The 24803-nt window shown below is 36.3% G+C and overlaps 1 protein-coding gene across 2 annotated transcripts in view; it reads left to right on the top strand.

The window, feature by feature from the left end:
* The window catches only part of Mipol1 (mirror-image polydactyly 1), a 272162-nt gene that overhangs the window by 165974 nt on the left and 81385 nt on the right, over positions 1–24803 (top strand). The gene's annotated exons all lie outside the window — the stretch shown is intronic.

The following is a 24803-nucleotide window of genomic DNA, read 5'->3' as shown; positions in this document are numbered from 1 at the left end:
AAAAGGCATCTTGGAAAATCACTCTTCTCTACTGACTCATACAGATTTGTTTAAGATAGTATAATTTATTGCTTATTTTTAAAATTGGATACATAAGGATATACTAACATTTTTGTTCTTTGACCCCTATTAAATATATTATTAGGATATATTTCAGAATCCTTTGAAACTCTTATTTGATATATTGCAGGTTTGGGGAGTTTAGATAACCTAACTTCTAGCTTGTAGCTTTACTTCCAATTTTTAGCTTTGAATCTAACGCGGCCTCCCTTCTATCTGTAGCATATGTGATCCTTTATTTCTACTTCCTTAATAATTTCACAGTATTACACCCATAGTTTTATATTTGATGAAAGTGTTTCTAGCATAAAACAATGTATTGTTTGCAGTGCTGTTCATGATTATTTAGATAAACCTTCACTTCCTTTTGTTACGTGCTGTTTGTATGTCTAGAATTGTCAAGATGTTTTATTCCCAAGAGGTTGAAAACATCCTCCTCTTTCTTCCTAAAATCAATCATGTTAATAGGATATTGTTACATATTGTATATTTTAAATTTTAAAGTAACTGCATTTTATTAAATTAAGAGGCTAACAAAACTAATTATCAAAGTGATACAGAAGTGTAGAAATATATTTTATAACCTGTGTTTTTGTTCAGCTAATTGATGGTCTCTTTAGTTCTGCAATGCCCAGTTATGAATTTACTTCTAAGGATTTTCAGTCTTTGTTTTATTGACTATTTTGAATTTTTTCTCAGATCCATACATTTGAAAGTAGATCTTGATTTTTTAAAATAAGAATATGAACCCCAGAAAGTTCTAAGGTAGATAATTTATTACTAATAAGTTCTGTTCTTTTAATTATACTTTTACCTTTTGAGACTTTGTAAAATATAAGAAATAGCAATCTTCCAGCTTAGCAAATATTGTGTGTCTCCTTTTTTGTGAGTGTTATTTTTAAATGACACCCCCTTTGTTGCTCTTAAGCTGGAATTTTATATGCTGAAAGATATTTAGCTCATCATGGTGGAGAGAAAAAACAAATTGCCTAGAAACGGATTGTTTATGTAATATTAGATGGTAATATAAACCAACAAAAGCAAGGAAATTAACTTCTAAGGCTGACACACTGCCCTTTGCTTGCTCCTTTGTGCCTGAAGGCATCGTGTGTGTGTTATAATGCCAAGCACAGTGAACTCCACTCAAAACGCTCAAACTTAAATCTAAATTTCTTGACATTAATCTTATTTGTCTCTTAATGCTATATAATGCCCTTCGGATCTGAGACAAGGCAATACATGGGCGGATCTGAACGAGATGGTAGAAGTTTACTTCATTTCAGATCTCCGTTGTCGGTCACCCCTCAGGAGCCACGGGTCATGCAGCTCGGATATCAGTTCTTCACATCTTTAAAAACACATACGTTTAAAACGTATCAAAGACATTTTCCAAAACTGTAGACACTGATGAAACTCTTACTTGTTTTTTTCTTCCTTTTTTCAATTTCATTCCTTCTTTTTATCTTTTTCTCTCTCAGAATCTTGGACCACTAAGAAAGTCCTGTCTTATTATGCATAATCAAATTGTAACTATGTAGAACAGTTCTGCTATAAATTGCACAAAAGAAATATTTGTGAAATTCTGGAGTCAACCCTGAAGCTCCCTAAATTGCTTTAGTTTCCCTGTTCATTTCTTAGCTGGTAGCTCATCAATTGCCAGTGGATTTTATGCCAGAAATGGGGCTGGGGGAGTTAGACTTATAGACTAGACTGGCATTTCAGTGTTAGAAAGTTGATTCCGTTTGAGAATTTGAGTTTCTTGTTTGCATGAATTACTTTATTTTCTGTTTTCTGTTTTTCTTAATAAGTAACTATTTATATTCCAATTTCAGGAATGCAGAGAACATAGTTTTCACCAACTTTGCCTATTTTAATTGAATTTTTCTAAGACTCTCAATGTTAGTGATTTGTGTGCTGAACATCACAGGGAGAAACAGCAGATATTTTCTGTAAAACAATATGACCCTCCGAGCAATGCAAATGTCACTAAAAGTGTTAGCTCATGGAAGCTAAAGAAACAACTGTAAAATGGCGGGATGTGTGGGAGCTTGAGAGCTGTAATACTCCTTTAAGATTTTTTTATTTCATATAATTATTATTTAATTGGCTATGTTTAAAACTACAGAATAGAATGATCTATTTACTAGAGATTTGTGAAACAATTCTTTAAGCTCATACTTATTCTGAGGTGTTGAAAGGTGAAACATTTGACATTTTCTTTTCGGGCATTGCTTAAAAACACAGAGGGCGGGAAAGAGGCGTTGCCGCCTCAGTGTTGAGGGTGTTTGCGGTTGTCCCTGACAGCAGCTCCAGTTTAAAACACCTGTGTTTACTTTCCAGCTTTTCAGACTCTGCCTGAAAGTGGCCTGAGAAAGACGCAGGCTTTCCTGTTAGCTGCGCTTTCATAGCACAGGGGAAAACCCTCCCAACTTTCCACTTTCCTTTCTGCAACAGAATTTAGTTGCTTTCTTATTTTATCGTATGTATTGTATCTCTGCATAGTTACATAAACATTAAGAGGGTCTGTGATTTATTTAATCTATACATTGTACTGTTGAAGAACCATTTTTGTTTTTATTTTATCATTTCTTTGCCTTTTGTTTACTGACTAGATAAAGTTGATGAAGCACAGTTAACTTATACCATGTGCATACATTTTCTTTAACAATTGAAAGAAATTTGATTAAAACTGAAACACTTTTTTTTTCAGGGAAAAATGCAAGAAAAGATGTATTTCATTATTTTGTAAACTTTTATCCCTTTATGGGGATTACTTTTTTCTATTATATATTGACAGATTTTTAAAGTATTAAAACCTATTTTATAAATCTACTAATCTAATTTTCCCTTATGACTTTCTAGTGCCTTGAAAAGTAGTTGAGTCTATGCTTTTACCATATCTACTTCTGCCAGTACTTTCTAATTTTAGACATGTGAGTTTGAAGTACATATTTTATATATTTCTTCTTTTATCAATTACCTGAGAACTATTCTTTATGTAAATCTTTACTGGTCTCATTTTGAGAACTTTTTGGCTATGACATTTGAGGTGCATAAATGTGTTTTTTTCTGGTTTATTTCTAAATACAGATCTTTATTTCAGTGTGCACAGTTAGATATAGTTTATTCTGTGATATATTACTGCTACACTTCTGAGGATATCAGAAGCATAGCTCTGAGCACAATTTTTGAAAATCGTGACAGATAGTTAAATAACTTTGTCTTTTGACAAGACATTGATCTTTACTTGTTCATAAGCTTGTTAATTTTTCCTGATATTTTGTGTATTTGGAGCTATTTTAATAACTAGTCCCAAGGTCATATGTTCTCGCTGTAACAAACAGAGACAGAGAAAGGCAGACACAAAGAGAAGAGATTAGATAAAGCTCTAGGAAATGTATTCTCGAGGCCTATCCATAAAGCCCAGGTTTAGAACCCCGGGAGTTCTGAGTCATCATTTCTTTAGAGCACCATTAATTCCTTAGACAATAGTTTAGAAAGTTATTAATGTGTTAGATCAGAGAAGTCAGTGAGTCAAATACTGAATTGATTAAGGACTTAGGACAAATCATTATGTTAGGTATTAAATGGTAACACAAAGCAATAATTGACTTTATTAACATTAAAGGTAATATTTTATTTTTTTCTTAATATGCAAGGTTATCGTATAAGTTATTTGAGCATGTTATCCTCATACACATTACCTCCTCTTACTCCTCTTCCTGCCTTCAATTACTTCCTTTTGTTTCTTGGATAATTTTAGTTTGATCTTTGTGTCATAAAGATAAATAGTATGTTAACAATATATTCTATATTCCATGACGTCTGTGTATATCTGTATGCCTTTGTGTGTAGTCGCTCTAATCTCAGCGTCTCAAATGGTTTTGATGTACAAATTATATTTATTTCATGTTTCTAGACACATGCAATTGACAATATAGCTAATATGTTATTTTAAAGTAAATGTTATTAATGTAATTGTAATAATTGTATAACTGCTACAGAACACTATTTCATTTAAAAGGCTAAATAGTTTGTTGTGGGTATCAGTATGGGATGAATTACTGGATGCAGATAGTAGAGGGAAAGAACTGTAGAATGAAATAATGTGTATGATGAAATACATATGAAATACATGTGAAATACAAGTGGAAAAAACAGTTGCAGTAGTTTTTGAAATATAAAGGAAAGTAGGGAAAAACACAAAAGTTTCTTTTTACAAAACGTTGTTTAAGTGTAGAAAAGGAATAAATTATTTTATATAGCATAAATTATGTAATAAATAGCAAATATTAACAAGGAATAAGTATTATATAATATGGGCCATACTGTTTTGAACTCTTGAAGCACCAAGAAAACAACATAACAGGCTGGTGAGATGGCTCAGAAGGTAAAGTTGCTAGCCACAAAGCCTGAAACCCTGAAATTGACAGTCAGATCCACCATGCTGGAAAGAGAAAACTGACTCCTGTGACTTGTACTCTGACCTCTTCTCTGATCAGCTCATGTGTGCACGCACACGAGAGCGCGTGCACACACACACACACACACACACACACACACACACACCATTATATAACAAAACTATAATAAAAATGTTTTTAAGAGAACAAGTTTGTTTACAGCACTTTTTTTCTTTTCTGTGCCTGTAATGAGGAAGTAGGGGAAAGAAAAGGTTGCACTAGAGCTGTTAACAAGCTTGTTTCCAGAAACTCAGATTGCTTCACTTGCTCATGGAACCTGAGGCCACGTTTGCAGGTGTGCCAGTTCTGTCCTAGTGATGATTTCCAGCAGGCACTGCTGTGTCAGGTGGGTTATGTAAGATCTATAATTCCCTAACAAAACCGTTCGTGTCTACGTCTGTCTGAAGCATTATTAACTTCCTATTTATCAAGCTGGTTCTGATTGCATGTGTGTCCTCTTTGCTCTATCAGGCTATCAGTATTGTGTTTAGAGGACAGATTCTGCTCTGGCCTTCTTGTTCTCTGTCCTCAAGTGCTCATCGCCCACCTCTACTTCTCTTCTCTTCTCTTCTCTTCTCTTCTCTTCTCTTCTCTTCTCTTCTCTTCTCTTCTCTTCTCTTCTCTTCTCTTCTCTTCTCTTCTCTTCTCTTCTCTTCTCTTCTCTTCTCTTCTCTTCTCTTCTCTTCTCTCTCTCTCTCTCTCTCTCTCTCTCTCTCTCTCTCTCTCTCTCTCTCTCTCTCTCTCTCTGTGCGTGTGTGCCTTTATCTGTCTCTACTACCCTCTCAACTCCCCTCCCCATACTGAAGAACTCTCATACAGAATAATTTCTGTTCTATACTAAAGAAGGAAAGATTTCACATGTATCTTGTGTTTGTATGTGTGCATATGCATGCATATACAAGTATGCTTGCAAGCATTTGTACCTTCCAAGGAGTTATCCATATCAGGTACCTTCTTTGTTTGGCTTGTTGTTTTGTTTTGTTTTGTTTTTGAAATAGGGTCTCTCACTGACTCTGAAGTTCTTCTAGTTCATTACTGTCACCTAGATTAGTTTGACAGTGATCCCCAGTGAACAATTTGTCTCTTTCCTCCATTGCTGGTATTTACAGACCCAAGCCTCAGATTATACATGGGTACTGGAGATCTGAAGCCAGCTCCTCGTGATTTCATTTATTTTTGAAAGTATTGATATATTTACATATAGAATTTTTGTCCTTATTTCAAGAGCCAGAAAAATTCCCTCCAGGACAGGTCGCCCTTTATGCATTCAACAACCATGGATTTATCCAAGTACATATTGAGAACCTACTTAGACCTTTTGCATTTATTCTGAACCTGCACAAATCTTGTTATTCCCTAAACAATATCATGTAGCTTTTACATAGCCAGTGGTGTATCGGAATTTGCTAATAATTTAGAGGTGATTAAAGTGTAAGAACTGTATGGGTTATATGCTAATAATATACCATTTCAAATCAGATACTTGGGCTTTCATATATTATGGTATGACATTTGATTATTAAACCCACAGAATGACTGACATTTGTTTGATTTTTATTTCAGTCCACTTTATTGAAGTATAGTTTACATGTAATAACTTATATATATTTGGCTATTATATACCTACATTGTTAAATGGTATGGTGTCTATGGCATCTCATCTAGATTCATTCACAATATGCTACTTGAAGCCCATATCCTCTTTCTGTCCATTTTGTGGTCGATGTTCTCTGCCCTGCCTTCTAGCTTCAGGTTTCCATTGTGGACAGAATGGCAGAAAAAAAAATTGTCTTAAAACCAAGTCTGTTTAATTAGAAATGAGCAACTTTCTGGAAAATAGCATACTTATAAATAAACTATGGTTCTCTGAAGAAGTCACAGAGGAGTTAGAATTTGGATTTGATAAAACATATTTGTGGAATCCAGCTAAAACAGCATATAAAGGGAAAGGAACAGTCTAAAAATGTAAGTATTAGAAAAGCCAAAGACTGGAGGTCGTATCCAAGATTCTCCCTCAAAAAGCTTAAGTAGTGAGCCTGGGGTTGGGATCTGTGGAAGAGCATTCTAGGGAGGGAGACTGAAGCAAGCACTGACATGCATGTGTGCAAAATGTGCTGAACATATGTAAGTGCGGCACGGCTCAAACAGTGAAGGGAGGACCAGGGATTAGGTCTAAAGGATCACTGATGTCACTTTCACAGTCACTTTCACAAGTGACTGATAAGGAACTCAGTTTATATCAGTACAACTGATCGACGATTTAGAGCAAGCTAGTAAGATTGTGACTTTCACAAGGGACCCATCTGGCTTCACTCATCCCTGAGGAACTATCATCAAAAAGTAAATGTTACCGGGATGGCGCTGGTCATTTTCTAAAGTGGTGTGGCCACTGAAAAGTTACCCATGCTCTAAGAAATAACTGCTCAGCCACAGTTGGGCAACAAACCAAATAGAGTGGGCATAAAAGAAAAGGAAGACATGAAAGACAGAGGGAGATGGACCAAGTAGGAAGAGAGATGAGAGGGGGAAAGTGGGGGATATAAGTGACTGAAATTCATTACACGTATACATGAACCTGTCAATAAGTTGTGTCAGTCCTGGCTACTGTGTGTAATAGTCACAGAGAGTAAGAGTGACTGTAGGAAGGACCTCTAGGAGGTCACAGTTTTAGGCCAGAGATGATACTTGTTTAGCTTAGGCAGCTGACAGTAGGCGAGGCGTAGCGAGGCTCCGGGTTCTTATTAACAGACATAGTATTTATGGTTGCATATGTTTGCATTGTGTGTGTGTGGGGGGTGTAAAATATCAATGCTGAGAGTGTTTGATGAGAGGTTTTTGAGGAAATCTTGAGAGAAAGAGGAGGTGTCAAGAATAAATGTTTTGTCTTCAGCTTGGAAAATGGTAGTATTTGAATTGGGAAAAAATCAGAAAAAATATAATAGAACTAACATTTTCAGGTTACATTAGTGTAAACATTAAGCTTGTAAGTAATCACATCATGGTAAGAATTAGGTATACAAGTTTACAGTTCTCAGAAATGAGGCCAACCTAGGGAGCTTACATTTCTGAGTGTATAATAAAAGACATAGGTTCTTATTATTTAATAGAAGAATATACAGAAAGACGTTCAGGGCCGGTGTTCACTCCAGAGCTGGTGTAGAGCGGGGATGAGAGGCCTCATCAGAAGAGAAATAGAGCACAGCCTGGGAGAGCAGCACATCTCAGAAACAAATGTCAAGTCATTTAGGAAAAGGAACATAAGTTTTTTATTTGAGTCTCACTCACCTGGTAAAAGTGCCTATCACTGAACCTGAGCCCCTGAGTTCAATTCCAGCAACCACATGGTGGAACGAGAGAACTGAAAATATGCCCATGCACATATGTGCGTACACACACACACACACACACACACACACACACATACACACACAACACATACATGGACTCACACACAAACACACAGACACATTTATACACATGAAAATATTTAGAAAATATAATACAAATACAAAGATTTTTTTGTTTGATTTAACAAAAAAGAGATTTATAATGATTTATAATGAGCATCTGCCTTGATAGTTGTCAGGCTCTGGCAGAGCCTCTCAGGACACAGCTATATCAGGCTCCTGTCATCAAGCGCTTGTTGGCATCCACAATACTGTCTGTGTTTGGTGACTGTCTATGGGATGGATTCCCCAGGTGAGGCAGTCTCTGGATGGTCTTTCCTTCAGTCTCTGCTCTACACTTTGTCTCTATTTCTTCCCGTGAGCTTTTAGTTTCCCCTTCCAAGAAGGACCGAAGCACCCACACTTTGGTCTTCCTTCTTCTTGAGCTTCATGTGGTCTGTGATTTTGGGTATTCTGAGCTTTTGGATTAATATCCACTTATCAGTGAGTGTATACCATGTGTGTTCTTTTGTGATTGAGTTACCTCACTCAGGATGATATTTACTAGTTCCATCCATTTGCCTAAGAATTCCATGAATTTGTTGTTTTTAATAGCTGAGTAGTACTCCATTGTGTAAATGTACCACATTTTCTCTGTTCATTCCTCTGCTAAAGAACATCTAGATTCTTTCCATCTTCTAGCTATTATAAATAAGGCTGCTATGAACATAGTGAAGAATGTGTCCTTATTATATGTTAAAGCATCTTTTGGGTTTATGCCACCTAGGAGTGGTATAGCTGGGTCCTCAGGCAGTACTATGTCTAATTTTTGAGGAGTCACCAGACTGATTCACCAGAATGGTTGTACCAGGTTGCAATCCCACCAACAATTTAGAAATGTTCCTCTTCTCCACATCCTTGCCAGCGTGTGTTGTCACCTGAGTTTTTGATCTTAGCCATTCTGACTAGTGTGAGGTGGAATATCAGTGTTGTTTTGATTTTCATTTCCCTGATGATTAAGGATGTTGAATCCCATAGGAAGAACAACAGTATTCACCAACCAGATACCCACCACAGATCTCCCAGAGACTAAACACCAACCAAAGAGTATACATGGAGGAACCTATGGCTCCAGCCACATATGTAGCAGAGGATGGCCTTGTTGGGCTTCAGTGGGAGGAGAGGCCAGTGGTCCTGTGAAGGCTGATACCCAATTGTAGGGGAATGCCAGGATGGTGAGGTGGAAGTGGGTGGGTGTGGGGGTGAGCATCCTCATAGAAGCAGGGGAATGGGATAGAGGGTTTGAGGGGGGGAAACCAGGAAAGGAATGACATTTGAAATGTAAATAAATAAAATATCCATTAAAAAAGATGTAATAATGTAATATAGATTTGGAGAAAGTATCAACAGCATTGGAGGCTTTTGTTGTTTTGATTTACTTGTCATTTCAGCTAATTTATTAAAGCCTCCATAGAGATGAGCAAGAGGTTTTGTGGTCCCAAATTTCAAATTTTATATATATATATATATATATATATATAGAGAGAGAGAGAGAGAGAGAGAGAGAGAGAGGGGGTACATTTCTGTTGCTGTAATTTGACATGTAACTTGATAGACCATAGGCAGCATAAATATTACTGATTGCTAAAATAATCATCTCCATGCTGCTAAAGGTCAATACATCTCTTAGTGAAATTTCCTTTTTTTCATCCCAACTTGTGGAGAAATGAATTCCCTGAGGAGGTGTTCTTGAGCTTTAAGAAAGCTAGCTGGGTATGAGCCTACAAGCAAGTCAGCCACATCCCTTAACCTCTTGTTCTTAACTTTTTTTTTCAGTTCTTTCTCCTAATGGCTATATCCGGTAAGTATAAGCTAAATGAACCGTTTCTCCACATGTTGAGGCATGAACAAAAGGCATTTCAGTTGGAGTCTCTAAGTAAATATATTGTAACTTTACTCAAGTAAAACCTAATTTAGTGCCTGGTGTTGGTGGTATCAGTCCCTTCCCTTCCCCAGAACAAACAAACAAAGAAGATTGACTTTTGAGGTACTTGCCAGTCTCATCTCAGACTGAGAGCTTCTGTATGTGCTTCTATGTCACCCTGTAGCATGCCCAGCCCGCAATTATTTTCCACATACTGTGTAGAATATTATGCTTTACCTATTTGTTTTTCTAAATCCAAGTTGGGTATGTTTTCCATTTATCCTTCATTTAGGATATGATTGAGTTATGTGGCTGCTATCATTCTCATAATCTGAACTCTTAGCATGTATAGATAGATAGATAGATAGATAGATAGATAGATAGATAGATAAAATTATACCATAATTCATTCTCAGAGAAGGTCAAAGACAGATTGTTAATCTAAACATCTTTAATTCTCTTAAGGTGAATATTAGGAGTGTTGCTATAATGACTGATTCATATTTGAGCTACAAACTCTAAGTGTTAGTGGCAAGTACTGTGGTTGGTTCTTAGGAAGAAAAGGTGTACTCCATAGAGTGGACAATCTCCATCATCAAACAGTAAAACTGGGTTTTTTTTTCAGCTCTGTTTTGGACCCTTATATAGATTTATGCTTCTAGATCCATTGCCAAAGTTAGAACATTTTCCATTCTTTAGCAGAATTTCCCAGAATGTCAGAGAGTCCTAGATCATGTTTAACTGTCAACTTGATAGAACCTAGAGTCATCTGAGTGGAAAATCTTGAATTAAAGAACCACCCAGACTAGCCTGGCTTGCTGCTCATCTATTGGGGAATGTCTTACTAATCGAAAGCCCAGCACGATGTGGGCAGAACCATTCCCTGAGCAGGTGTGCTTGGATTGTAAGAAAGCTGAGTATGGGCCTACAAGCAACTCAGCTGCAGCCCTTCATCTTTTGTTCTTAAAAGTTTCCTCAGTTCTTGATCCTAAGTACTATGCCCTGGATAGATAAACTAAATAAATTATTTTTCCAAGTTACTTTCGGTCAGAGTGTTTTAGCACAATAACAGAAAGGGAACTGTAATAGTTGGTTATCCTGTCGACAACTTTGATGTTATTGAACAGGCTATTGAGAAATCCACAAAGATTATTTTTCTTGAAGCAAACAATGCTTTAGATGAGCTCTAAAGATTTTATCCTGAAGATGTATGACTTGGTGAAGTGAATTGGACAAATAATATGTGACCATTTATAACAATTTTGGTGAATTAAGTATACAGGCATATGAAGGCAGGAAATACTGTAGGCTGTTAATGAGTTCTGTGAGTGAAAGGATGAAGATTGGGACTTCCCTTAACAACATTATCAGTAGTAATAATTATTACTACTAATATTAGTAGTAATTATTAGTCGTAATAAATAATAATTACTACATAATTATTAGTAGTAATAAATAATAGTTGTGAGAAGCTTGAGAATAGTAGCAAAAATTGACCTAACATGATGAATGAAGATGTTTAAAGTACCTTTAAAATTTAAAGACTGAGTTATTGGGAAAATAAGGATGTTACTTACAAGAGCGATGACATTAAGACATGGACTTGATTAATGAAGACACGTGAGTTTAGTGCAGGAAATGCCAACTTTACAGTGTAAGTAAGATACGTGGTTGGTATTTGAAAATACGAAGACTCAAGCTGATGGGCGCGGATAGTCAAAGTTCAGTGATCACTTTGTGGTTCCAATGCTAATTCCCTGTGCAGTCTGTGGTATGGTCTAAAAGGAGGAGTATTTGTTATAGAAGTAAAACAAATACACCTTTTAAAAGTCAGGATAATAGAGGAGGAAGCTTCAGATTGGGGCTTATTTTTTCCTGATTGTGTGAGGTCTACTGGGTCCTGTTTGATCTTGGAAAGCTTTCCTATGTGGTTAATGATCCTGCCGTGGTGGAAGTACTAATCTGCCCTGTGAAGAAACTGTGAGCTACTTGTTTTCTTATCACCACTATTTCAGATATGCTAGTTCTCAGCTATGCTAAGGGAATCTGTGCCATCTGATATGAATAGGCCCAAGAAGTGTAAATTTAGAAAATGTCAGTTTCATGGAGGTGTTCAGTTAAAAGGAGTGAAAATACAGATAAAACTAAATTCTGTTTATACAGAAGGTGGTGCATAGGAAGAAGTGCAAGGCTTCGCAGTGAGAAGTTTATGAGTGTGTCAGTGACCAGGTAGGAAGAGGCACGCTGAACTGCTGGGATAGATGTTATGAATGAGAAAATACAGGTGATTATCTCAGGACAGTAAAGCATGTAGTAAAATTCTTATGTTGAAATACATCGCAATTGTTATGAAAAGCACTTAGGAAGACGTGGGTCCTGTTATAGGTTAGATCTAATCATTGTATTGCAGCCAGATGTTTGCTATGTATATCTTGATTCCCATATTTCATAGAAAAGAAAGGACATGTAGTTCCAGGGTGATTTTAGACAGGAGAGAACTTAGGAACTGTGCCTTCAGAATAGGTTTCACTTCCGCCTTCCCGGCTCAGGTCTCCCAGGATATGAGAGGCAGGAGCTGTGCATGGTTGGAGTGAGGGCTTGTTGAATGGTTACAGCAACCTGTTCGTTTCACAAACCAGAGAAGCTTGGTTGGTTGCTCTGTTGCCTGGGTTCTGCTGCAGTATTGTAGCCAATGGGAAGGAAGTGAGGCTGTCCAGTGCTGGGCAGAAAACAGGTAGCTGCTCTGCCGGCTGCTGGGATGAGAAATTAGCTCTTTTTTTTAGAACTGAGAAATAGAATAATAGAGATTTTTAAGCAAAATTAGTACTTTGATTTCTCGTTATGCACTTTCTTAGCCTTCATGTATCAGGTGATTCTGTGTAATTACAGAATCTTATTATTACATATTCTCCTTCAAAGTTACTTTTGTAGACTGGATAACTTTTTATATGCCCACCTTACTTTGTAATTATGTATGCATTACAATTTCACTTTAGAAGCAATTATATAAAATGTAGTGAGAGTTTTTAAGTAATGGTTTCTCTAGCAAGCATCCATGCAACCCAAGTGGTAACATAAATAATATTGCTTTAGAAAGTTTGTCTTTGTTCATGTTTTTATTACAGCACTTGTCCTGGAACGATTTATTTACATGTTATTTAAAGTTTCTGTCCCTATTAATCGTCCTGATGCCTAACTGAGACCCTCAGAACTGGTAATCAGCAGGCTTTTCTATTTAATTCTGGAAAAACAAGCTGCTCCTCATGACCCAAGAGAGCCACGAGGAAGGGCGGTGACAGGGGGTCATTCAGCCAGTGCTAATCCTTGCTTTCAGAACGGCAGTGTCTTTAAGTGTCCTTTAATTAGTGAATAGGTATAGTTGTGAATTCTTGAAGACACCTCTATAGGATCAAGATGGTTTGCCTGCTTCTTTACATCATTGTCCTCCATTTCTAGTAAGTAAGGTTTCAATATAAACATCTAAAATGGAGGAAATAGAAAATACAGTTTTAAAGTAAGTAATCATTGCAAGGTTTCAGTGTGATTTTTTTTTGGGGGGGGGGATGTTTGTTTCAGTATTACAATTAGACACCTGCGTATTACATGTCATAAGGTGAGATCTGCAAAACTAAGGTGTGTTTCTTGATTTCTTGCTTGCTTGTTTGTCTTGCTGATCGTTTTGTATACATGTAATGTTTATCGCTCTGAGATAAAAATCTTCAGTTTGGTAAAATTGCTTCCTCCAGTCACCTAGGAAATATAAGCCAGAGAACAACACACTGATATTTAGGCATACCAAGAGAAAATACATTGCTGCAGTGAGCTAAATATAAACCATCAATGGGGACAACGCCTGGAAATAAAAAAGAACAGATTTTAGCTACGCTTCTCTTTTTCAAAGAACTTAAGTGCTGGGCTATTGTTGTCAGCACCAGAGAAGTAAGTTGGCCGTGACATTTGAAATATGATAAATGAAAGCCTACAGAATGTCTGCTTCTACTTCTAGCACTTGTCTGTTTCCTTCTGCAGAGACTGCATAATGGAAATTACGTGGAGTTAATGCAACTCCAATATGCCGACCTTACTTATTGTACTAAATGTATTATCTATCCCTGCGTAATGATAAAGCCACGGTTAGTGAAACTGAAAAAGTTATTGAAGGAGAGGGATGGGAGCTTTTTGCTGTTATCACCTGTATTATTAATTGGAGATAATTACTGCAGAGCAGCTGGCTGTTGGTTTTAGGGAGCATCAATTGTTCTTCTCACCCAGCTGTTAACTAATAAGGATAGTCAACACATCTGTTTCAACAGCTGGTAATTAACAAAAGCCTAATTGCTGCAACTCTTTTAACATCCAGACTGTGAAAAAGAAGTGATGCAGGAGAATATTATTTACTTGCTGCTTTGCGCTTTCTGAGACCAGCTTCTTTTTTCTCTCCTCCTTCCATTTCTTTTCTTACTTTGAACACCACTGCCTTTGTATGGAGCATTGAATGCCAGGAGCACACAATATGGTAATCCAGAGCTTAACTTTTCCAGATCTTTGTTGGTGTTTCTTATTGCAACATTTCTTTGCTAACTTAGAAGATAAAACGGATCAAAAGCATTTTGAGTAGTTCCATACAACAGTTCAAATCTGCAGCAGCGTGCCCTGGGCTGGGCTGCTGTGTGAACATCCAAAAGAAGACAGGGAGACGGAATTCTTTTTTGCCTTCACATGCACAACTCCCATGCAATTTCCATAGTGAGAAACTGAATTTCTCTTCAAATTACTGTTTTAAATTATATGTTAACTAACATGAAGTTAGATGAAGCCAGCTCTTTTTTTCTAATATATAAGTTGTCATCTCCTAAAAACATTGCATTACTTATTTCAATACTTTTATGTCAACTCAAAGTTTTTGAGAAAATCTTTAGTGTGTTTGTGAAACCTGCTTTACCTTCTGTTCTTTAAAATCTGTTAAGTCAGAAATCTTTGAGAACTTCTGGTTAGTCTTTACAATGATAGTGATTAGAAATTATTTTGGTTTGGACCTTAGCTTCTGAATAAAACTATTTTGCAATTAAAAGGATTATAAATTAATATTTGTTATCTTAATACTTTAACACTCTTAGTTGTGGTCTAGTTCAGTATGATATATATTTAATATAGCCTTGACCATATAACTTTATATTTATGCTTTTACAATTTGTATTAGTTACATACCAAAGATTTTCAGTAGCCATTTTGTTTGATTTGTAATACACACACACACACACACACACACACACACACACACACACACACAGCTGTCTGAATAATAAGAAGTCCATATTTTTTAGCAATCACATTATAGTAAGGTTGGTTTTCCCTTCAACACCTTGGTGAATTTGAGAATGTTCTGGTGAGTTCTTGGCAATGATTATGTTCTTACTGTGAGAGCCTGTAAAGCCCTGAGCTGAGGTGATAGCCATGCTCACCTGCTTACCCTTGTGTCACGAGTGATTTCAGTTGGCAATATTTCTATGCAGACTGTTCAGTAATTGATGTTGAAAGCTATAAGAGAAATTCTACCCTGGTGCTTGCCATGGACTGAATTGCAGATTGCATAATTTTTCGTTCTGCAGGTGTTCAGGTGATGAAGTGTACAATAGATGCACTGCAGAAACATACAGGACCCTGAACAAACAAACAACCTCTACTGCTAACTAACAAGAAAGGTGCTGCACGTAGAGAAATGTTGTGATGAAATGTAGACGAGAATGTGTTGTCATCTGGGGAACTGTTTGTTTCTTGAGTTTAAGTAAGACTTTAGTTTTCTCTGTGTGCTCATATTCTTAGGTGGCACCACAGAGCTTAGCGGAAGGAATGCTTCCTGACATGAGAGAAGACAATAGGCTTGTTGGGAACCTACATACTAAGCATTCACTCTATCACTAAGCTACACTCCCATCCTAGGGACCCATGCTCTGGCCAATACTTCACACACAAACACACACACACACACACACACACACACACACACACACACAATTCTTTTCCTGAGGAAATTAATTTCAAGGATAGGTGCTGTCATTAGAAAGAAAATCATTAATAGACACTCACTTAGGATCATTGTCAGAACACACTCCAAAAATGGAGTTCTGGGAGGAGTTTTTTTCAACGCTTGTGAGAAAACTCAAGACTCAAAACTCAAAAAATAAAAATAAAAATAAAAATAAAAAAGTCTTATGACCTCAGTTTCTTCAAAACCACAGATCTTTTCTTGGAATGTGCTTTCTGCACCTCCCAGATGTATTGGGTAGCAGTGAGTACACTTTATATTATTTAGTAAACTGCCTATTGTTATTTGTTTATATGCCTCTATGGAAAAACATGGTTTTTCCTGCAAACCTGCAGTTTGTCCTCATGACTGTACACTTCACTCAGGTGACTTTTCTTCAGTAAAAATTGTCTGGTGCATGACTAAAATTGGCTGTTGCATGAGAGTTTAGTCTGTCTCATTTCTAGGCCCGCTCTCCCTGGTTCAGGACTCCAACAACAGCAATAAGCAAGTGGTACCAGGAACCAGGGCCTGAAGTCAACTGTCCCAAAATAGAACGAGGGCTGGGCACATGGGCCAGAGACCAGGGAAGCCTTTGCCTGTGCCAAGCTTGTGCATTATTTTTCTTAAAGATTGGCTTCCAGAAGAAGGAACTTTAGATGAACTTATGGGATAGAATCCTAAAGAATATTGAAAAGGTAACAATAACAATTTTGGGTCACTTTTTGTTCAAGTTTGAGTCACTTGTGCATTAACTCGGACATTATCAACATGCTTAAAGAAGATAAAGAGGATATTAATCATAAGGAAAAGATGAATAATTTCTTGAATGAATATAAACTGGATAAACCTTAACATTAGTAAAAGAGGCAGAAAAACAGATATTCTCCATTCAGGCATAATCAAAAGTAAAAACAGCACCACAGATAACTGTGCTGGTGACAGTTCCCTCTGCGCCCTTTCTAGGCCCTCCTTTAGATATGTGTTGCCTGAAAATTACCCTGAAGTGTGAGGTGAAGAATTTTATATCAATCTAATTTTGAATCATCTCTACTTCCTGGTAAGGATTTCCTAAGGCTTCAACCTAAACATTCTTGGGCATGGCAGAGAAAGGAATTTGTTTATGCTTAAATATACACTAAAGGATCTATTTAAAACTGTAGAAAGCGGGGAGGCATTGGGCAGTACTCACATATTATCTCAAGGGCCAAGGAAAGAGCTACAGCTGTTTGCGTCCTGACTAACAGAGGCTGTGCATCCTTGTGGGTCTGTCACAGCCTTTAAACGTATTTCCCCCACTATATTGCCTCCATGGATATTATAGCACAGTAAGGTAAGCCTTTGAGATGAATCTGTTTACACCGTAAAATAATAACTGCTTACATTACTCTCCTTGCTCTATTAGTCAATCAGGGGAGGACCTGAAATCAACAGTTAAATGACTTTGATGCTTGTATATTAACCTTACTTAACAATCCATTTTTAGGAGTGTTATAGAACTCTATGATTTTCAAATTTCATTTGTAGGTTACTATGGAAGGATAGGAAACCATTATCCAGCTGGCAAGCTATGAGATCTTCTCATTGGAACTGAAATTGTGGTTAGAAAAATTGTCCAACCTTTTCACATTCCACAGGCAGATACATCTTTTATTAATGGTTCATCTAGGGTAGAGGAAAGATTTATGGTCCATACCTTTGTCAATCTATTAGTACTTCTTCAGCACAATGGGTGGAACTGGCTATTAAACCTTTTAATATTCCTTCAGTTTCTTCTTATGCTGTAGGATTATTTCCAGCAATAGACTTACATTTGTATACACTCTAACCTCCCTGGATTTATTGCAGAGGGAAATAAGCAAGCTGACATATTAGCCTGCTCTATTTTTACTTCTCCAGAAGAAAATTGGGAAGGTTATGCATCTGTCATTGCTGATGGATCCAGGGAAATATTATAGCTTTCTCTTCAGCTTTTTCAGCCCCAGGCTATCAAGAATACTGGTTAAGGGTGAAAGTAACCAGAAAGATAGCAAGCCTCCAGCTGCAGGGCAAAAGAAGGTGTGAACCAGAAGATCAGGAGATCATGTCTGCACACCTGGGCCTACTGATGGCCCTTATGCCCCAAGGGAGAAGCTACCTCACTAATAACTTTGTAATTATGAATGGACCTTCAGACCATAATAGACTCATTCATCCATTTGGAGAAGGAATTGTCTTAATTTTTCCTTGGGATTTAAATTGCTTCCCATTTGCATTGGATGTCATAACATTTGCATTCCTATAAAAGTCAAATGTGGATGTATATTCTATATGATACCAGAACTACCAAACACATGGCTCTCTTTTCAAGCTATTCTCTAAATTTCTCTGATCAATATAATAATGTAACTAATAGTACTGGACATAGTTTTGATCCCTGTTCTTTGTAGCAGAGAATCACAAACACAGTGCTTTCACTAGCCTAATATTATTTATTGTGTTTATAATTTGCTTACTTATACTCATGCATCAAATCAAAATCACTCTGTATATCCTGCTATTACAAAGAAGGTGGGGATGTGGAACAGTGCCCAAAAATGGAGTTCTGTGCATAGACTTGTTCTTGAATGTGCTTTTGTGTGCTGGTATAGCAGATAGGACTAAGTTAACTTTAGATTATTCAATAAAATAGTGACTGTTCAGAACTCTTAGAGTATAAATTGTTTGATGCTCTGAATAAAGTTGGCTGTTGCATGAGACTTTAGTCTGCCTTATTTTTAGGCCCTACTGTTCCAGATTCACAATGCCCATTAGAATAATAAACAGATCATAAGTAGCACTTCATTAAAATGTTCTAGATTTCTTTTTTTGGAGTCTTACTAATCTTCTTTTTAAATTTTTTAAAATATTTTTATTTTCCATATTCTTTGTTTACAAATTGCATAACAAATGACTCCCATGAAGAAGTATGGAGAGGGTCCTGATCCTGGAAAGGATTGATCCAGGGTTGGAGAAGAATATAAGGACAGAGAAAAAAGAGGGAGGTGATTGGAGAATGGGTGGAGAGAAGAAGGTTTATGGGACATATGGGGAGGGGGGATCTGGGAAAGGGGAAATCATCTAGATTTCTATACATATCAAATCATATTAAGTGATGTCTAGTTCATATGTGAAACCTGGGAACTTTCAGTAACTTTATACATGTCAGTAAGAATGACTTTCAGAAGCATAACCAAGAAGTGTCAGGGGCCAAACATGGAACTGATGCCTACTTACCAATGAACATAAGGCCAGAATAGTATTTCATAAAATAGTATTCATTAAATCTAAGAGATAGACGAAGAGATATATCCTCTACAGGATGACTTAACATATAGAGAAATGGTTAAACACAAAACTTTAAATTTCTTAACATGAAATTTTAAAAGAAAGTTCCCACACAGTAAAACTAAAAGGCAAACTACACATCTGACAAGTGAATAATATCTGAAATATGTAATGGACTCCACTTATGAAAACAATCTGATAGTAAAATAGGCAATAGACCCTGCCGTGGAAGAATACAAGCATCAGCCACTGATCTCAACACCTCTTGTCATCAGACATATGACTAGAATAGCAGTTATCTGAAAGACAGAAGATGCATATGAGAGCTGTGGAGAAAGGGGGCTTTAAACACTGGTGATAGGGCGGAAATAGGCAGAAGATCCTCATAATTTACAAACAACCTCATCACCTCAGCACCACACGGGCCCCACACCTTCTGGATGGAGCTGGACTGAAGGAGGAGTGGTTGGGGTGAGCAGCTGAGGCTCCCTGAGGGGACCAATGGTCACCTAGACAAAGCCCGATCTGGATCACCCTGCAGGAAAATGAATAATATTCATTCCCCCCCCCCATCTAGAGAAAAGAAAAAACAAATAATCTGCAACATGATTACTACTGGTTGCATAGCCAAAGGGAATAAAATCATTGTGCCAGAGACATTTGCATGCTCACATGAACTGTGTCATTCCTCACGATAGCAGAGAAATGGAAGCATAGACAGTGTCTATCAGCAATGATGAATAAAGGAAAAGTCATGCAATACTACTCAGCCATAAGTCCCTGCCATCTGTGGAGGCATGGACAGAAGGAGAGTGGGTTAATGTTAAGTGAAATAAGTGTAGCATGCTCAAGTAGTTCAATTCCTATGTGCAAGCTTATGTAAAATAATTCATTAATCTTTAATATCACTAGTATTAACATAGTCTTTAATTATTTCTTTTATAATTATAATTGTATCATTTGCCCCTTTCCGCCATCCAAACCCTCCCATATACCTCATCTTTACTCTTTATAAATCATGGCCTCTCTTCATTATTTGTGGTTATACACGTATATTTATATGTATGTGCATGTATATGCTTATATATTCAAATATAATCTGCTGAGTCTACATAATGTTACTAGTACGTGTGTTTTCTGGGCTAACCATTCACATCAAATGGACCACCAACTGGTGTACTCTTCCCTGGATGCTCTCAGAATTGCTTAGCTGGCTAGAGTTTCTCCTATGGGTTGAGATCCCATGGTTTTTTAATGCCCTCTGGTGTGTCTATTGCTTTCATGCTTCCTCAGCCCGCATCTGGGCAGTCATGTGGGCGAGACTTTCTGGATGTAGCTTCTGACATTTCTAGGAGACACAGAATCACACAGAAAACTTGCCGGTCCTCTTCCTCACCTCTCACCAGGCTTCCACAATGTTCCCTGAGGCTTAGGTGCAGGAGTTCTTTTGTAGATGCATTATTGGGATTGGCCTCCAAAACTCTTCCCTTAACATCTGATTTAAAGTACCAAATTTTGCCTAGTGTTTATAGCATAGTGATTAAGAGGAGGAAGCACTCAGAGTACCTGAGTTCAAATCCTTGTCCCACCACTTAAGGCTAGGGACTTGGTGGTTATGACCTTTGATAAATCAGATAGTAGTTGTTTCAGTTGTAAAATGGGACTAGTATCTACCACGGTGATGCATTATGAGAATTAAGTAAATGGCTCCATAGAACAATGTTTGCTAGGCATTATTTTTATTTTCTTATGGATGTATATAAAATTATAGTAACATTATGATTTGGAAAACCTGGATTTCTTTTGTATCCTTTTTCTTGTTACTAAAATATCCATACAGTTAATATTATTCTCTCTTATTTTTCTCCCTTTCAAAATAATAGAAATAACATTTATTGCTTCAACGAAAGCATTCAATTTCTTACTGTGTCAAGTTCAATAATGTCTTATACTTTAAGTCTTTTATAAACTTCATAATATTGAAGCATTGTGCTTTGAACAGAAGCTATTTAACCAAGAATGTGAATAGAGCAACATGAGTCTCAGAAAGCAAGGCACACTCTTTGTTTCCCCTTAAATTTCTTAATATATTACACATTCTTTATTTCTAACAAAAGATGTGTAGGCACTGTCTTGGTCACCAGTAGGTTTCATGGTAGAGATACATAGAATCATAAGAAAACCCACAAATGGTATCACAGAGACGGATCCATCTTTTTGGTCTGAGTGAAAAGATGTTAAACTTATAAGGCACAGTGATGCTGACATTTTATTTTCTTCTCCTGTTTGGTAGATATTAACCCCTACTCCTAACTCATCATGTTGATGATTCAGCTTTTTTTCTACTATTTATTCAGCAACAGGTCGTTGAAGCATTTTTTATGTGCTGTGTACTATTTTATGTATTTCACTGGTTTTGTTATATTGTATTAGTATCAGCCAGCACCTTGGGAATAATTTTTTAGCTTACTCCATTGTGTAGGTGAGAAAGTAGAAGCACATGAAGATTTTACTAGGTTATCTGGTGGTACAGCTTGCAATAGAGAGCCAGGATGCTCTCCAAGTCCCTGGTTCTATAGACCTTGCCAGGCTGTGTCTCTAGAATACTTTTTTCCTAATTTTTCTAACTTGGATCTGTGACTTGTGCTTATAGCTCAAGGATCAACTTCAGTTATTAATTTTATTATTTCTGTTTCCACTACAATCTCTTGCCCTCCTTATATCAGACTACCTCATAGGTTATTGGAGAGTACATATACTGCTCTCTTTGAATGAATGAATTGATTGTCTTCATTTTGGTAAACCAAAAGGCAAGACATAAGTATAAAATAACCACTAAAAAATGCTCTAAAAAACATTACACACTTTAGGGAGCAAGCAAATCCTCTGAGAAGGATTGTATATGAAATCTTCTCACTTTTATCATTTTTGATAAGGATTTTAATTTTTGATCTATGTTTTTCCAGATTTATAGTTACATGTTATCTACCAAGCTTGAAATCTCACAGGTTTGAGAGCTAACATTCTGTGTGCCTATAGTCATTGCTTGAACAATTATCTATACACATCTTAAAAGACATGTAAGATGTCCTTAGATATGTTCATAGTTATGACACAGTTTAATATATTTATGGTTATTCTTTCAAAATCATTCTTTAAAAAAGTAACATACACTTAAATTATATCATGTTCAAATGTGGTCTTGTAATATGAAATAAACAATGCTTTATGAATATTTCTATTCATAGTTTCAACTTTCCTTGTTATTAGCTGTGAAGCCTTGGACACGTTCCAACTGTTTCCTCTGCACATTTTGCAATAGCAGAAATTTCCTCATCATAAAAAATTAGGACTGTGTTACCTCTAAGACACCTCTCAAATCTGCATCCTCAGTCTTAATTTTATTTGTGTGCCGTGCTCCTTTATTTAACAGATATCATGAAGACAACAACTGCCTCTGCTCTGTCATAAAGAGAATTAATGATCTTGGTGATAACAAAGGAAGGCTGAACTATTTCAGACTATAACTATTAAAAACACATTGAAACCAAACATGAAAATGTTTTAAAGTAAGATGAAGATTGTTATCCACAGTAGCAACAGTAAATATCGTTCAGTTCTGTGAACAATATAATCCTGCTTTTGTCATTCTGAATCTCTAGATAAGACTTGCTAAAACAGCATAGTTCCTTTCTAATATAGTACCAGTTCGAAGGGCTATCCTTCAGCCATAATATTCAAACTACATATATTCTTTAGCACTAGGCAACCAATCTTATTACAATTATTTCAAGTGAGATAAAAGGACACAAAATGTGGATAACGCATTATGATGAATCTGGTTGTCAGATTTTGTTACCTAATGATAATGTGATTCACTGGGAAATAGTGTGGACTATCCTACAGGCAGTTCACAAGGATGTCCGCACTAATGTCTTTCAAACACTTTGCCTCATCCTCTTTCAGAAGAGGAATTCATTAGGTGACTTCTTTCATTCTTCTAAGAATGAACCCTTAATATTGTTTCAGTGAAAGCACCAAGTTTTGTAATTATATACATATCATAGGACACAAAACCTCTATGTCTGGGCAGTTAGTTACTCAAGAAAAATGAAAGTGACATAGATGTGGATATTTATAGAGACTGTATTGATAGCTTCTACAACTAACGCAAAATATCATTCAGCTGGTGAATGGATATTCACATTGTGATTCTCATAGTAGCATTGCTCATGATAATAAAAGAACTAACAACTGGTATGTACAATATGTATACAAATCCAAAGGTGCATTAAGTAAGAGTAAACGGGTGCATTTGTTTTACATAATGTTCTGAAGAAAGTAAGGTATAAAGCAGAGGATAAGTATAAAAGGAGCTTAGGGACTGCACTGATGTACAAGACCTTTGAAGATGATGGAAATGTTTTATACCTTGACTGTGATGCTTAGTGTGTGTGTGTGTGTGTGTGTGTGTGTGTGTGTGTGTGTGTGTGTGTGTGTGTGTTAGAATGTACAGAAATGACCAGGCATGGTGGCTCATGCCTATAATAGCAGCATTTGGAAAGCTGACAAAAAGGTTGCCTTACATCCAGACATGGGCTACACATCGTGTTCCAGAATTATCTGACCTACAGAACAGAGTTCTTACTCTATCTCAAATTATAAAAAATACAAATTAATAGGCTACAAATCATTGAGTTTAACTGTCTGGAAATTATAACTCCATAAGCCTCATTCTTAAAAATTTTATGTGTATAGTTATTGACTGTTGCATACATGTTTTACTTTCATGAAATTTTACCTAAAACTAAGACTATAAGTAAAAAAGGTATAAAAATATAAACTGTGAAATGTCTATAAGAATATAACTCTAAAGTAGAAAACATTTTTAATATGGAAATGAGTTTGAGTGTTTTTTCCTAGCTAGAGGGAATGTCTCACCTATAATTATGAAATTCAGAAAACTAAAGCAATCATTCAAACATCTTAAATTTAATTATAGAGTAACTCTGTTAGAATTTCTTAGCCCAGATTGAAAACAAACTAATATCTTGTACCTAAACTTATATGCAAATATCTAGGCTGCTCATTCTTTTGTAATTTTCCATTATTAAAATAGAAAAGTTGAATTATCTAGTGTTCGTTTTCATTACACTAATTAATTTTCTCATAATTGGATTTTTATTATTTTCTTATTTACGACATTCTTATGCAAGAAACTAATTCCACTGAAGTCATATGCATTCAGCAAAATGCTGAAACTCTGACTCCAGGCTTTAAATTACTTTTAATTACTGACAGTTGGGGGTGTTTTCAGTGTTGAAACAATTGCATGTTAGCTATCAAAGGCCATTTAAACAGAAAAGCAATATTTTCATGTAAATTGAATTTTAAATAAACTATGAAAACTTGTCATACTAGTACCTTATTTTATAAATAATGTTCATCTCTTCTTGGCATTTTTTTAAAGTGTGTGAAAATGATGGTGGGAACATGAGAAAATATTTTCAAACAATAACTTTGAGCCCTACCAAAATGAAAAGGCAAGTTACAATTCACTCCGAAAAGCTAGGAGAGATCACCGTGAAAGTTTATGCCACAAAAGACTGATAAACCCATAAGAAATGGTGAAAGCTTAT

Source organism: Apodemus sylvaticus, chromosome 6, assembly GCF_947179515.1.
Source record: "Apodemus sylvaticus chromosome 6, mApoSyl1.1, whole genome shotgun sequence".
NCBI classification, from domain to species: Eukaryota; Metazoa; Chordata; class Mammalia; order Rodentia; family Muridae; genus Apodemus; species Apodemus sylvaticus.
Note: the sequence above shows the minus strand (reverse complement) of the source record. Positions and strands in the feature narration are given on the sequence as shown.